The sequence below is a fragment of the Dunckerocampus dactyliophorus genome, chromosome 7 (genome assembly GCF_027744805.1).
Source record: "Dunckerocampus dactyliophorus isolate RoL2022-P2 chromosome 7, RoL_Ddac_1.1, whole genome shotgun sequence".
Lineage (NCBI taxonomy): Eukaryota > Metazoa > Chordata > Actinopteri > Syngnathiformes > Syngnathidae > Dunckerocampus > Dunckerocampus dactyliophorus.
The window spans coordinates 4,459,004-4,476,230 of record NC_072825.1 but is presented as its reverse complement, the minus strand read 5'-3'; the positions used below and the strand labels follow the sequence as shown (position 1 = coordinate 4,476,230).

The 17,227-nt window shown below is 44.1% G+C and overlaps 1 protein-coding gene across 6 annotated transcripts in view; it reads right to left on the bottom strand.

The window, feature by feature from the left end:
• Positions 1-9,977, bottom strand: part of sema6e (sema domain, transmembrane domain (TM), and cytoplasmic domain, (semaphorin) 6E) — an 83,824-nt gene extending 73,847 nt beyond the window's left edge. For 4 of the 6 annotated variants that reach the window (XM_054780906.1, XM_054780914.1, XM_054780913.1 and 1 more), the window contains exon 1: positions 9,830-9,977. The gene's annotated coding sequence lies outside the window, so the exon portion shown is untranslated. Of the gene's footprint in view, positions 1-9,176; positions 9,805-9,829 lie in introns of those variants that run through there. The other 2 variants (XM_054780907.1, XM_054780912.1) reach the window with 2 other exon arrangements.
• Between the last annotated feature and the right edge of the window lie 7,250 nt (positions 9,978-17,227).

Here is a 17,227-nt window from a genome sequence, read left to right as displayed (position 1 = left end):
CAGCAACGGGCATTTTTCCAATTCATCATGAAAAATAGTTCAAGAAATGGAAGTGTAGAAAAACGCATTTCCCTTTTTTCTACCTAAGTAGCCGCTACAAGTGAACGGATAACCTTTGTTACACATATACTGTAGGAATCTTACCGCCGAGTACGTTTATCCATAATCGGAATAATAAAGACGAAAGTTGCATCTGTGTGTGTGGTTTGAAACGTGACGTTCACCATTGCCGTGGGGGAGGAAGAGCGAATCATGAGGGGAGCTTAATGACAGCTGACTGATGTCATATGGCATCTATGAAGTGACGTTTATGCGATCGACCCAAACTACTTTCGCGATGGACCGGTAGCTCGCGACTGATGTAATGGGCACCCCTGCACTAAAAAATAGTCACCATCTTGGCTGCGTAGCAGAAGGGGAGGGAATAACTTGAAATAATGGCAGCTGAGGAGCAACCTATAGCGGCTGAAAGTGGTGAACAGAAGAATATTGCAATCATCCTACGTACTTTGTCACTTATTTTCTCCTTCTTAATGCTGAATTGCAACTGCTTAAGGAGCATTATCGCCGACGTTTGGATCACCCCATAAAATGTGTGCCAACTCCCCCCCATACTTCTCCATCGTACAATCATTACAAATGAATTTGTGACTGTTTTTACTTTAAGTTTTTGAATAAAACCTGTATAACTTAGATTGTACTTGTGTTATGAATGTTGTTTTCCTTTCCTTGTGTGTCGTCTGTAAAAGACAACTTAACATCTCACACTTCTTCTTGAAGAGGAGGAGGGCTGGACGGCTGCCTGGTCGGAATTCATGTGACACCAACTGAACCCCTACCTCCCCCAGATAACACCCCCTCTCCCAAATATGTGTTTAAAAATAGCCTGAGAGCGATGGCGAGCAGCCAGGAGGAGGAGGAGGTGGAGACTTCCAAGGCAAATATTGTGCACATATGGTGGAGTAATAAAAGATGAAGTATGGATGCAGCGCTAATAAAACATACGCGCTTCAAAGATATATTTAACACCTTCCTGCACGCTGCTATACGTTAGAGAGGAAACGTGTGGCGGTCATCTACAGTCCTTCCAAATCACACTGGAACTATTGTCAAGGTCAAAGGTCAGCATGGTCTACATTTCAGGCCCTGTCTGCACGAAGAAGAAATGAATCAAGCGCCGCACACTCCTGCCACAGAAGAAGACACCGAGCATGTGTGCAAACTCCAAGCAGACTAAGAAGACGGCAGAGCGGCATCGACAGCAATACACATGTGGCGTAGCAACGAAGGAAAACTACAACTAAATGTTGACTGGGAGTCATGTCACTGTACGCCTTTCAGGTAATGTACGCATTCCAGGAATCACCGGCTGGGCATTTCTGTGTGGAGTTGGCATGTTCTCCCCGTGCGTGCGTGGGTTTTCTCCGGGTACTCCGGTTTCCTCCCACATTCCAAAAACATGCATGTTAGGTTAACTGGCGACTCTAAATTGCCCACAGGTATGAATGTGAGTGTGAATGGTTGTTTGTCTATATGTGCCCTGTGATTGGCTGGTGACCGGTTCAGGGTGTACCCCGCCTCTCGCCCAGAGTCAGCTGGGATAGGCTCCAGCATGCCTGCGACCCTAGTGAGGATAAGCGGCATAAACGATGGATGGATGGCTGGATAAATATATAATAATATATGTAAATATAAATAAAGATACATTACAATTAATACATTTAATTAAAAAGAAGAACACGCGGATTTACAGTATATTATAGAACCCTGCTAGTCTAATAGCAAATATACATGAGTAATTAAGACGCCCATAAACATGTCTATTTTTGATACTAATAAACCCTCGTGCTAGCCTGACGTTGACATTCTCCTGATTTCAAATCAACATTTGCAATAAAAATGACTGTTGTCGTTATTAGATTCAGTTCAGGAACCCTCCCCCGATCTCTAAAGCTAAATGCATAGAAGCACAATCCAGGTTTAAGGCCTAAATATGCCTCCCACACTTATTAAAACATTTGACATTTTAATGAATGATAATGGAAGGTGATCGATGGAACAAATGGAATCGGAGTCACGGTGTATCCTTTAGCACTGTCGTCAGGCGAGCGCTACACCTGCCCTTCCGGCTACGGTGGTGCTGCCTCCATCTCCGTCTAAGGGTCTGTCCACACAGGAATGTTTTCTAGCCGAAACGGTCATGTATTTTATCGTTTCAACCTTTCATCCACATGGCAACGGCTTTCCACTTCCACTCTAATTCCGCTTGTAAGTCTAGCCAAGCCGGTCAAGAAGAAGACGACGTATGTTGTACGCATGCGTTCTCTCTTCTTCTACAGTTTTGGTGTGTCATGTGGTTCTGTCTGTGTGTATATATACAGTGCCACATGTAGGTGTGATGTATTAATATTCACCCAGTTATATACTATTTGAATTTCCGTAAAGTAGGACTCCTTATTTATAAATGGAATATTTTCGTAGTTACAGGATAGAAAACCTGTCTACAGCCTTCTAAATACAGATTTTAACATGATTAGAGCCTTGTAGACTTTAAATAACACCCATATAGTCACCTTTACACTCGCATTACCCCATATAGTAGACACAATAAGAGAAAATACAGCATTGAAGACATAAATAAGACTCGTGCGTGTGCGTTTTGCTCGAAATGTGTTCTGGTGCTAGGGGAGTTAAGTGGCGGACGGATACGAAATAATGTCGGTGGCTTAAAGTTGAGTTTTAGCTTGGCATGGGTTATTGCTAACAGTAGGCCGTGTTGGGGATTATTGTTCCTGTTGTGACATAATTCCAACCAGCAATACAGGCCCGTTGTTCCAGAGATCAAGTCTGGTGCTTGTGTGTCACCGAACATTAGAGTAACATTACTGACATCTAGTGACCACTGCAGAATACTACATATCATCACAATATCTTTGAATGTGTCTTCTGAATGCCTTTTTGTATTTTACTTCATTTAGCCATTTTTATGCTTGAAAAAGCTTACTTTAGGCAAAAATACATAAAGTTTGCTTAAATATGCACATTTCTGACTAGGAAACAGCATGACTTATTAAGTCATATCGTTTTGAAAAGCTGTGATAAGCCTAGGTCACACTCGGCCGTAAGGCTCCAACGGCTGGTCTACGTCCAAAACACGCAAGACACGCACGGAGGGCGCGCGTGTGACATGCTGATTTCTTAACCGTAGACTGGCCGCAGAGGTTCTTTGTCAAATCAGACAAACTCTACGGGCTGTTACATTTTTTTCAGGGTTTTTTCACATCGTACGTCCAACATGTGTCTTCCGTACTTTTTGCTGGTGTCACGTTAGGACAAAATGTCAATTTCTTCATCACTTTTCCTCACCGGAACGATGTCAGCGACAAGCATCTTCCAGCTCACGCATGTCTGACCCCTTCAGGATGCATCAGTACTGCCTCCCGTATGACATACATATGTATTTTATTGTCCAATTAGCAAGAATAATGATGTTACACTTACATTAAAGACATTACACGGGCTGTAGAAATTCATGGTGTGTAATAAATGTTTCTGCAACATTATATTATTGGCGACACGCTGACAAACACACACTTGCAGGTGACATGCTCCAACTGAGTGCGCACTCAGACGGTAGGCGGCGCTTGCACACTACCGAGAAGCCATGCTCACTGCGGCGTCTCTCCTGTATTCTCCCCTGTATTTGATCAGTAAATGTGCAAATTCAGCAATTTTTACGGAAGACAATGTTCAAAACGATTGGAATCTTATAGAAAATACATTCATAATATGGTAAAATTGACATTTATTCATATTTATTTTGTCTTACCTGCCTTCCCTGACCGCACGTCACTGCAAGGAATTAAGAAGATGCTTCAAATTGTGAATGTAGTATTCTACATTGGTCACCAGGTGTCAGGAATAACACACTTTTATTGCAGTTTTAAATTATTTCACAACAGGCACAATAATAATAACATAATAATCATAATAACACGGGCTACTGCTGTGGCCGTAATCCATCTAAAACTCAACTCTGAACCCCCGACGTCACTTCCTGTCCACACGTCTGGAGCACATTTACATATTGCTGTGCATCGCTTTGCTTTTGTGTCCTAACTGTGGAGACTGCCTGACAGTGATAGCATCTCAGAAGAATATCATGAATTTACCTACTATGAACACAAGCCTGAAGTGTGACTGCAGCAGAGTGGACAGAGACGGACATTGACGGACGTCAAAATGGCTGTGCCGTGTGCACGCAAGGGTGAAATGGTAAAAAGAAAAACATTTGCGCATTTGGCGAAAATGCTATCCTTGAGGACATGGCCTTATTTAGAAAGTTCTGCAAACAAGACAGGTTTGTCCCTCGTGAAAATCACACTTAAATGAAGTATGTGACGAGGAAGGAGGCACACATTGAGGTTGGGGGGGAGGAGGAGTTAATTTCTTGCTTGGTTTCACATCTCAGAAGCATAAAAAGCTTCATTTTGGGGAAGAGCAATGAGCAACAATGAAAGGATCATAAAGGATCATGACTCACAAGGACTTCTGCACTACAAGCACCCCCCCTCCAGCACCACCCTCCCTCCCCCGTTCTCCCCCTTCACGCTGTGATGCTAATTGCTTTAGCAGAGATGTGACGAGCCAGACAATTGCAGCCAGACACTTTGTCAAAGGCAAAACTTTACAAGTGTCTTCTTCAACTCCTCCAACTTTTGGACTTGAGGCAGACTGACTTTGGATAAGTCCTGCTGACTCACCACACGACAACTGTCAATCAATCACAACACAATCCTCATCCTCAACTCAACCTCTAACTCCTCAAATGTGAGGAGAAAGAAACATTTGAAAAAGACGAATAAGCAGGAACACGATTGTGGAGAACATTCAAAGCGTACCCAATGAAGTGTCCACTGAGAAAACGCTGTGTTAGTTTGTTTCACGATTATTCCGCCCATCAACGCTGCGTCAGCTCTGCCTTCATCGTGCGGTGATGAAGGCTTCATTTGGAGCAACAAACCAATCAATAAGCAGAATGTACGCCTGAGGCTATTTCCTTTTTTCCAGACCTTTCCTCCATTACAGCGAGCGAGAGAGCGTGTGGTGATGTCTTCATCTTATGAGGTTTTAAATAAACGGGATGGAGGTGGCTAGTGGGTAGAGCACTTAGTCATCAGGTAATAATGCAGACAAGGTCCAATCACACGCCTCAGTGTGTGAAAACTGACTCAGGTTTAGCTTGTGACCGCTGCCGCCATCGAACGACGAGCTGAGGCCAAGACGAGCTCCTTGTGGCCGCTGAAGTCCTTCATGCGGTCACGTCACCCGGGGTGTCCTCGCCGTGAGAAAGATATCACGTGACAGGCTGGCGGGCCCAACAGAGCGTCATGTTTCTGCAGGACGTCAGCCAGTCTGGACGGACGCTGTGCCAGCTCTGTGGTCCACAGCCTCGCACCATCTCTTCCTCCTCCTCCTCCTGCGGCCTCGCTATGAACTCAGAGCGGGCGCTAACCACCCGGCGGTCGGAAGACGGAAGCTGCTCTTGCTGCCATGTTTGCGAAATCATGGCTGCTGCTCCAAGCCAACGAGGACGCCGATGGCCTCGCTGTGATTGGACAAGAAAGATGACTTCTCATGACATGAATGATGACGTCAGAGGTCAAATCAGCGCCATGATGACCTCGCGTTCCCTTCAGGAAGAAAAGCTCTTGTTGGCTGCCTGGTTGCTAGGGAAGAGTGGCGAGGCCGGGTGATGCATGCTGCGTCTCAAGTGGTGCACTTACAGTGTACTTACAGTCTTTTAATTGCGTAAATGCGCGCCACTGAGAAGTATGGCAGTGCACTGTTAGTACTCGGGCGCCAAAACACCCGTAATGGTAAGTGCACACACACGGTGGTTGCAACTCACCAATAAAAAGGAGAGAAGAAGAAAACCTGTACAGTCCAGTTGCAATTGATTCAATGGTTTGAGAATAGGCTGCAGCTATTGAATACTTTAGTAATCGAGTATTATAGTGAACATTTTTTGGATTTTTATGGAGTAATCGGAAAAAACATATTCTTATTTGGTTAAAGAGCAATTATAAATACACAAGAGAAAATAAAACATTTCACTAAATAATGAAAGACCAACTGGTTTAATTTTTTAGATAATCAACCATTTTATTTCTCAAGTTCAAATTGTGCATAGGAACAAACTGTATTTCCTTGGGTCTGATGGGCTACATGATGGTGCTTTTGGAGATGAATTTATTGAACTATTTACTGGAAAAAGATAGAAATAATAATGACTTTACAAAGACATTACTGAGACTGAATTACATATTACATTATTTGGATGGCTGTGCATTTATAAATCCTAAACTTACACAAGCTGACAAGAAATAAGACAAATATTCTTTATAAGATATTGAGCTTTTGCAGTGTTCCAAGTAAAATGAAGACACCTTCTGTAGTGGAACACGTTACTCTCAACTAAGTGAGTGAGACACGTACTTCCTTGTTCCAGTACACGGTATTGCCTGCTAGAAATAGGCAGCTACAGATTACCGAAAAGCTCGCTGGATCTTGATTTTCGGTATGAGTGCCGACCGTGAAAGCGGGGCCTCACGATCCTTCTGACTTTTTGGGTTTTTAGCAGGAGGTGTCAGAAAAGTTACCACAGGGATAACTGGCTTGTGGCGGCCAAGCGTTCATAGCGCCGTCGCTTTTTGATCCTTCGCTGTCGGCTCTTCCTATCATTGTGAAGCGGAATTCACCAAGCGTTGGATTGTTCACCCACTAATAGGAAACGTGAGCTGGGTTTAGAGCGTCGTGAGACAGCTTAGTTTTACCCTACTGATGATGTGTTGTTGCAATAGTAATCCTGCTCAGTGAACCCTGTATGAAGTCATGTTGCCATCGCAATAAATTGCCACACAATCGACAGAAGTCATAATTAAGAGAAAGCGAGCCCTCCACGCGGCTAACGTTATGTGAGATGATGCAACATAGAAGATGTGCTGTTGTGGTATGTAAGTTACAACCAACACACGTCACGATGTTGAACTTGCTGTCTAGCCCCATTTTCTGTCTGTTTTTTACATTTTGTTTTCCTTCTCTTTCGTTGCCTTGTCGCTTTCTCTTCAATCTTCCCGTGCCTTCAAACATCCGCTCACTGTCGCCAACTCCTCAGTAAGAAAAGCAGCTATTGGCTGTCCTAGAAGTCGCCAGAAGTCGCTAGATGTCGTCATCGGTCAATTTGCACATTATTTGCATGTGATGTTGGAACAGATACGGTAGGAAAAAAGCAGAACCCCGTGATTAAAAACACCTTAATTACATTTAGAACTACAATAAACTTGATTCTTAGTTTGTTCATTTAAAATTGGCCATCACTTCATTAAATAAAATAATTTTACTATTTAATATCTCAGCCAGTGCCTCTCAAAGTCTACACAGCGTAATAATTACAACCGGACTCGCCTCCAGCCTCCACCTTTTATCTTGTTTAACTAATCACACATCATTCTTCCATCACACGTTCTGAGTCCGAATGAGGCTTGAGTGTAATGACTAGTCATTTAATGAAGATTCCCGCTCTGTAAAACAGGTTGAGATCCACCCCGGTGGCATCGCGCCTCGAGCATGCGTGATTCGTGGAGGCGCGGTTGAACCCAAAGCAAACTGCTTTGGCGTGGGCCGGCCCTCAGGAGCATCCGCCGCTACTCAGTGAGAACACCATCTGTAGATCAATACATGTTTTCAGGTTTCAAGTCCGGAAATTCCCGAAAAGTCTCCAACGACGCCAGAAAAAGTAGCTAGATTTGTCGCTTTTGAGAAAATATGTCACCAACAGGGTTTGAAATGTCGCCAGATTTCGCGACAAAGTCGGCACGTTGGCAACACTGCACCCGCTTCTTTCTTCGTCCTCTGCGTGGGTCAAGAAAGCGCGCTGGTGATGTAAGCGATTCCTCGAGGCAGACAAAAAATCCTTGATTACTTTTGTAATCAAGGTACTCGAATTATTCAAGGAATTGTTGCACCCCTACTGGAGTAAGGTAAATATTGCCATCATCATTTCCGATAAGTGCACAATGGCAGTAATGGATTTGGGACAGCACTACACTGTCAGACGCTTAGGAACTAAGTATACAGTGTACACAGTATACTTATTGAAGTGTACTGATGGAACAATTCCATGTGAGACACAGCATTAGACTTTCTTTTCCCGCTAGTCTAAAAGCACTTCAGTAACTTCCTGTTTTACCGAGCTTGAAATGCGTCTGTGTTTCCTGCCACCGCTCCAAACTACCGCGCACGCCCATGTCGTTCACGCTAGCACATTATCTGACTGAGGACCGCTCAATGTCCCCCCAGAGCCCGCCCGCCCCCATCCCAAGTCCTCAGCCCGCGTCGAGCCCATTTCAACCACCATTACCCTGAGGGCCGTTAAGGAGATGCCATCTGCACACACAAGAGCCCCGCAGACGACGTCCTCGCTGTTGCAAACGGAAAGCAAACGGCAGAATGCAAATGGGAAATAAAATTACACGCAAGGTGAAACGCTTTGTTGGCCACGCTTGCTGGGACAGCGACCAATCAGAGCGCAGAGAACACTGGGTGCAAAAGGAGCGTCATGTGACGTCATCATGTATGTCATATGTTAACACAAGCTGAGTAAGAATGCGGCCTGCAAGCATGATGGATAAATGACTGAGTGGATGAATTAAAATGGGGGTGCCCAAACTTTTTTCTTTGAGGACTGCAAACTGAAAAATCCATTTTGATGTTTTTCTATTTAGTAGAAGAGGCTAAAAAAAAATCCAATGTGTTAAGACGTATTTCAACGGTTTTTTTTCCTAACATGCTGCAGGCCGCAAACGGCCCCTGTGCCGCACCTTGGACACCCCTGCACTAACGAATGCCTGCGGAAGAAAACTGGAGCATTACGACAGTATTTAACATCCTGTGCCTTTCACACAGAACCCAGCAAAGCGGGATATTGCCACACATCTTGACATGCGTGACGACGTCAACAAAATACTTGACAGATGGCTGTAATTGCTTTCAACACAACAGGGCATTGAGTGTTAAACTCAATCTCCAGTCGCGGCACATTACAGAACCCCTTACTGGCATTGTCCCGCCTCTGTTACGACTCTGATACTACATGAAATGTGGAAAATTCTCACCTTGATAAAGAAGGGCGACATATTAAGGTGGACAAACAACAAAAAAATTCAGTGGACGCTCTGAGGAAGAATCCTGTTGTGACGGGACTGCAGCAGCTGAGATCCAGCAAGACAAGGTCCAAACACAGCCTGGTCCCAACCCGCCAAGAATGACAACTTGCAACAGCAGCAATGACTTTTATGCACAAAAACAGGGGCGTTCGTTGTCGACAAGCGAAGTCTGGCGCGCGTGCACGACCGCTCTGACCTGTCCTCAGCACAATTAAGGTGTTTGTGCACCTTTTTTGTGCAGCACACAGCGGCAACAGCACAGAGAACAATGAGATCATCGCGTGGGACTTGCCAGGTCCACACGCAAACATCATCTACGCACCCGAGATGAGGAGTTTACCCCAGCAAAACAACACAATCTTCACGAGGCGTGCACAGTGGACACATCATCATCATTTTCATCACCATCGTCACACTGTGCGCAAAGTTGCAGAGCTGGCGGGCACGACTGCGCGTGTCAGCGAGGGAGAGCACGCGCACGCCAATGCAAACTACACACAGCTTCTCGTGCCAGTATGTGCACGCGCGTAGAAGAAAAAGAAGGTAAAGCAGTGAACAGCAAAGACGGAGCTGAGTGTGAAGTGTCAAAGTGTTTTTCTTACCTTGGTGGAGCTGCGCGAGCAAAAGGTTCGAGTGTTCAATTACAAAGTGTGGATTAGCAAGTCGCTAGATGCTTCCTAAAGTGTCCTCTCTGAGGAGACTGAAGGGAACTGACAAGAACACAGCAGGGCAGCGCCTCAGGCCACGCCCCCTCGCTAAAGCTTGACAGCAGCCTCGGCCAATGGCACGCGAGTACACGCTTTTATATCCATTCTGATTGGGCCACACAACTTTTTTTTTCTACCTGACTCGCGCGGCTCACTTCTCGTCCAGATGTTAAATGTCCGGATGGGTCCTCCCCTTTTTAACTGTAGCCAGCCACTCAGCGAGTAGGACTCAAGTTTTAAATTTACATGTAACATCTGAACTAACCAGCAGATCACGTGGTTTATGTTGTTTGTGACATGACATTAGGCTTAAACATGCAGATGAAGTAATAGTAATAAGTAATAAGTAGTATAAATATATTATAATAATATAATTTAATATTATAGTTTTATTTTTCTCCTTGACATGTCAATGAGGAAAAGACAGGAGACATAGCTGGAGGTAGCAGAGATGAAGATGCTGAGGTTCTCTCTGGGAGTGACCAGGAAGGATAGGATCAGGAATGAGTACATCAGAGGGACGGCACATGTTAGAGGTTTTGGAGATAAAGTCAGAGAGGCCAGACTGAGATGGTTTGGACATGTCCAGAGGAGAGATAGGGAATATATAGGTAGAAGGATGCTGAGTTTGGATCTTCCAGGCAGGAGGCCTAGAGGAAGACCAAAGAGGAGGTTTATGGATGTAGTGAAAGAGGACATGAAGGTAGTTGGTGTGAGAGAAGAGGATGCAGAAGACAGGGTTAGATGGAGGCAATTGATTCGCTGTGGCGACCCCTGAAGGGAAAAGCCGAAAGGAAAAGAAGAACAATTTTATTTTTTAACAGTGTCCCAAATAAAGAAAACTGGGCTTGATTCTGAATGCACAGCAAAATAGCTGTTAAAATAAAATAAAATGCAGACCTCCACCAAGGCCCAACATTCCTGCACAAAAAAAAATAAATGATGCAATGCAACATTAACAAAAGTAAAAGAAATATCACGGCATTGACACATTCATCCACAGCAGAACAAAAGTGTCTCCACCAAGTTTCAAAGTTAAGTAGACTTTGTAATCCTGCTAGCTAACAAACATCTATGACTCCTTGATGGAGGTAACCATTTTGTTTGCAGTCCATTGTCAGACATTTTAAATTGTAATTTTCCTTTTGTTACATTAATAATAGGCTTTAATGTTGATGACTTCCCTTCCCGTCAGGGCATATGCCTGGAAACAACCAGAACCTTTCCATAATCCGTCCATGGAAAGCACATTTCACACTTTTGTGCTGATTCGCTACAGTTTGCGTTTCGCTGCTTTATACTGTTGGTCCCATTGCTGATAAACGGATGTCAGCGTGCACATTGCCAGGCGAACATACAGCATTACGTAACGATGTCATGAAGCTGCAGGAAGGCCACGAGCAGCACTTGAAGCTACAATCATGTGAAAGAGCATGAGAAGAAACCACAGTGAAGAGCAATAGGGATGTTGTTATGGGATGTACATGTTGTCCCTTTCGGACCGCACGACAACAACACAAAAAAGTTAATACTGAAGTTCAAGCTGCCTGGCTGCAAAGGTCAAATGTCAAAGGTGTAAAAGGTAGAATCTCTGAGGACAGCGCCCCACTGATAAGATGAAAACAACTACTTTTCACAGTTTTGATCAGTTTTCAGCAGAAAAGTCTCATAGCTTCACAGACTCATACGAATAAAGATGTCTGTCAGTCACCATCTCGTCTCAGTTGGTGCACTTGCGTACTTCCACTTAGTCTTTAGAATGCATGAATGTGTCCACACTAACAAGTACAGCAAAATGCAGTGCACTGTCAGTACTCAAAACACGCTTACCACCCTCAGTAGTCGCCATCTTGGCTACACAGTAGAAGGCAAAGGACCATGTTGAGTGGTTGCAATTCACCATTAAAAAGGAGAGAAGAATAAAAAGAAGGGAAATATTGCAATCGTCATTTTTCTGATAAGTTGCACCATGACTATAGTATTCGATTTGAGATGGTGTACATAATACTTCCGGCAGTATACTTGAATAAGTATACTGTGTACACGGGGTACTTAGTTTTTGGATGTGTGAAGTAATTTTTAACAAGATAATTTTAAAAAATCTTTAATGTATTTTGAAAATTTGTACTTCTTTAAATGTATTTTTACATATTTCTTTAATTGGTTAATTAATTTATTGATTTATTTTTTGACCGAGTGTGGGAATTTTGAGTGAAGTGCTGTCCCAAATCCATTACTAAAATGACGACCACAATATTTACCTTTACCTTTTTCCTCTCTCTTTTTTCTTGGCGGATTGCAACCACTCGATGGAGCGTTATCACCAACATTTGGATTGCCCCATAAAATATGGACTGTTTTTCCTCATTTTTCCATTGTACAATAATTAAAAATGAATGTCTTTATAGTTTTTTACATTTGTATTTTTCTGAGTAAAGTAAATAGAACTTACATTGTTGTTCGCTACTTTCCACCTCTGCGGGTTGCTTCTCGGCCGCCATTATTTTAAGTCAGTCCGTCCCCTTGCGCTGTGTAGCCAAAATGGCAACTATTGAGGGTGTTGAGGGTGCACATTCACCATTCTGAGTACAACATTCGGGTACTGACAGTTTGAATGCACTCAAAAGACTAAGTGTAAGTACGCAAGTGCACCAATTGAGATCCAGCAACATGTTTGACTGAGGATGATGATGAAGATGATGGTTGTAATGATGGATGTTGCGGCTGCTTTCTTGCTTGTCGGGAACGCAGGCTGTTTAGTAGTCGGGATAAATTGTCAGCGTTGCCTCATTTGGACACTGACTAATAACTGGAGGCAAAGGCAGGAGTCCATTAGAATGACAAACATTCCATTAGTTTAATTTCTTAGCTCCATTAGAGAGCAGACACACATTAAGAGCTTCAGCTTTTTAGCATCTGTCACACTGACGCACCTGCCCCCCCAACCCCACCCCCCCACCGCCACCCTTCATGAGTAATGGTCAGTTACTGATGTCACATTTTACACGGCGTCGCTTCTCAACATCGTTATGCACGCACCTGAGCTGATGGAATGGAGGTAATGGTGATGAGAACTTAATAGAGAGAGGAGCTGATTCGGGGTTTGCAGGGTCAGTGGGAGGAGCCATTCCATCATCGTGGAGTCTACGCTGGCTGGATCGATGTCAGAGGATGGATGCTTTGGACCACAAAGTGAAAGGTCAGACTGACTGGTGTAGGACGTGTGCTGTAAATTTAAGAACCGTCAAGAACCATAAAGGCCATCATCTACTCAAAAAAATGGACTCACAGCAACCTTCTATCACAGACAAGACGGATGAGTGTTGTACTGACGCAAACAGAACCACGGGGAGCAGAACTGGACTGGACTGGTCCAGAACATCATGTCCTTATATGGGTAACAGGTTTCCTATGCTATTTAGGAGCAGCTGGCCCATTTAAGAAGATATTTTCTTCTTCACGAATGTGTTGATAAGTGAGGCCCAATGACCAGTGATTAGTCAGGAGGTGGCGCTGTGGTCTCCACATCGTCACCACCTCAGTCTTCAGTGAACGCCTCATTAATGACTTCTACAAGGAGATGCTAATGTTTCACACGATCAACCCTTAATGACAGCAGGTGTTTACCTGCAAGTGTCCTCACCTTCTGCTTCTTAGCACCGTCGTTAGCCTGGCTGGCCTTCCTGAGCCACGCAGACGTCCACAACAGAAGAGCAAAGCGAAAGTGAAAGCGGGTGAGATGGTGGGCTGATGATGGCGAGTAAAGTGTGCTAATGCGTGGCCGAGTGTTCTCCAAAAGCTCTTCAGGATGAAGACGAGTGGGACAAATTACAAGAGAGACGATTACAACAGCAAATTATTGCAGCTGCTGGCTCTTATTGTGCCCTGCAGGACAGAACCACCGCTTGTTTGGACGGGACAAGCAGGAGAAGAGCAGCTATCAGCACATTACACACACACACACACACACACACACACACACACACATAGTAATAAGGCAGTGGAGTGCTCAGCTGGGACCAGAAGCTCCAGCGAGTCGCAGTTTGACCCAAGTGTCTGTGCTCAGTAAACCAAGCAAGAAGAATTTTAAATTCTGCTGAACAAACCGTGCATGAAGGGATAAAAAGTCAAGCTTGTGACATTCAGCCTCATCCCTTCTCGACAGTCAAACACATTTACTTGCATGTCGTCACTCAACAGAACCAGAAGCATCACCATGAAGACAAATACACGTTTATTTCTTTCAGTGATAGAAATATTGCTGTTGAGGGCCCACCGGTGCCCCCAGTGGAAGCAGGAGTTACTGGCAAACACATGCACACTAGCGTGAGGACTTTGTGGGAAGATCCAATTCATCATCGTCATCATGTGGATGTCAACTTCCTTCTCCATCTTAATGAACTGTTAAGGTCACATGATGATGATGATGAAACAAAGATACCAGTTCAGGAGATAAAGACCAGCCGGTCTTGTGCTTACATCACATGGCGGCGACGCAGCCTTCCGAGTGTGAAGAGCCTTGTGGAGGTCACAGGCCAACAAGCCCATTTGATTCTGGAGGCTCTTTAGTTGTTTGTGCAAAAAGTTGAAGCGAGTACCTCCGCCGTGGCCCGCCCACGCTGTCCCGAGGCAGCGGCAGACGCTGCTGAGATGGCGGCCGGCGCTCCGGGCCGTGTGAACAACAAACCTGCAGTGGGAGATTTGGTGGGTAAACGTGCCAAACCGGGCCCGGCGGGCTGCAGGTCCAACCTGACTAAATGGCTTCTTAGCCCCTCCCCCGCGGGATGCTTTTGGCAGCCAGGCACTGAGATGACCTTCAACAGCAACCGACAGAACCTGAACCACCACGCTGCAGGACAGCAACCAATCCGTTTTCACGTCTTCTTTCTTGTGGATGCTTCTGAAGTGTGGTTAAACGTTTAGCGTGTTTGCCTCGGGAGAGGACAGCCATCCAGAAACATCCATTGACTGAACAAACATGTTATGAAGTCCTAAAGTCCATAAAGGTCACGGCTAAACTAACAACATTAAAGGGCTGTTGACACCAAAAAAGTTTGAAAAAAAAACAATCACCAAATAAAAGTACTCACTTCATAAAACATTTAAACACTTAAAAAAACACAACTGTTTTATGTCTTACTGCTGTCAAAGATAAATAAACAACTATAAAATAAAATAGGAGTGCAATGAAGTTGTGACTTTGACACAATTTTGACACGAGCCCTCCAGCGAGTTTTCTGAATCGACGCCATCTTGGCAGTGATGTCAAACAAACGCAGCCATGAACTCACAGCAAAGCCAAGACAGTGACATATTCACAACAATAACAATGATAACATTCAATTAAATTGTTTTGTGATGACTATTAAATAACACACACAAAAAATTGGCCCCCAGTATGTTTTTTTGACTGTCAGTAAGTGACACTGACAGCTCAATGCACACTGCAAAATACGAGACGAGTGAGCAGCGATCGCTGCTCATCTAGCCCTGGCATGAAACCTCACAGTATTATTCTAAGATTCGTAGAATAGATCTAGTAAAACAATATGGATTTACTTACTGAAACTGACAGATCGACTACAAGATAGGCTAGAAAGATGAATGACAGCGATTTATGTTTAGCTAGGAATTCCCGTCGAGAACACTTTCAACCAGGTTAAGGCAAACACAGCCATGAACGCACTGAGAGAAAGTGAAGAAAGTGACATATTCACAACAATAACACAATAACATTCCTGATATTGTGCTGTGACGAGTATGATACTGTATGTTTTACTGCCAGGGATAGCCACTGACAGCTCTATGCACACTGCACAGAGATGAAGACGAGTGACAGCGACTGTTGTTTAGCTAGCAATTTGGCATGAAAACCCGTATTATTATTTTAAGATTCGTAGCGACACTGCAATCAAAGGCAAGTCTTTGGATTTATTGTTGCACACTACAACAGACAGCACATTAGGAGGCTGGTGCGTCATAGCCAAGCCAGTTATGAATTAACACTTCAGTAGCCCAGCACTAGGCTGGCTACTATAGAGAATATCAGTAGAAAAATGAGGATTGACTGACTGCCATCTTGGCACGCTCCAACATCTTGTGGGTTTTTGACTTTTTAATTGAAACAACTGAAACAATAATCCCCCGAAGTTTGGCAAAATACCAAAGCATCTGACGCGGCAAATGGCATCTTTTGGAAATGTGAACAAGCTTACGCCGTCTCCTCGAGTGTTCTAGCCTTCAACACAACCAGCGGCCATAATCTAAAAAAATATTTCACAAATAAACTGAAACCCAGGACCGTAACAATGGAGAAAGCATTCAAGGGAACGACACTGGGAACTTCTTTCGTAAACGTCACTTGCTCCTCCTTCTCCAGTTCCTGAAGAAGTGACAAAAAGTGTAAAAAACTGACAATATTTCAATATTATACATTGTTTCCATTATATACACATAATATATAATTAAACACAGGAAATATGCCTTTCAATCTTATTTTTCACAGCTAAAATAGCTAGATTAAGATGTGTTTTGGTGTTATGAGCACTTTACCATTTACACCTTCCCTACTTCCGGTTTCATGATATCAACAGCTGACAAAGCAAGAACACTCACTACTGGGAGCGGTCAAAGGCCACGATTAATTACCGATCAGTGAGGTGACCTTGGCGGCACAGCTGGCTGTCATGGCGATGTGTGTGTGTGTGTGTGTTTGTGAAAGGGTGTGATGCTGATGAGCAGCTGAGACGTCTTTAATAACCCAAAAGTCATCAGAGCATTTTAATCTGGCTCGTTTGTGGCCCAATGTAACAGTGCACCCTTCATGCTACGCGCACTTTTATGACAGCCTACCCCCCACACCTCACTCACACACTCACACACACACACACACACACTCAGAAAGACTAATGAGGCTGATCAGTGTCAAACTCTTCCAGGGAGGTGATATCAATGTATGCACTCCTCCATGTGGCACCCTCCCAGCCCCCTTTCCCCCGTCTGTTTGCAGCACAACAAACAAACACATGACCTTTAAGAGGCGGCTGGTGTTTTCTCACGTGTGGATGTCCTTCAAGAGACCTTGTCTAAATCACTAGCAGTCTTTGATGTTGACCTTGGCATCGCCGCAGACTAAGAAACAAAAGTAACAGAATGCAGGAAGATGATAAATATGAATATAATATGACCTCATTTACATTTTGCTAAAGTCACAATGCAACTCCAAGCTAGCATCCAGGCAGGAAGTGACGCCGTGCTACTGTCTAGAGACCAGACAGTGTAGAAGTAAGCTAC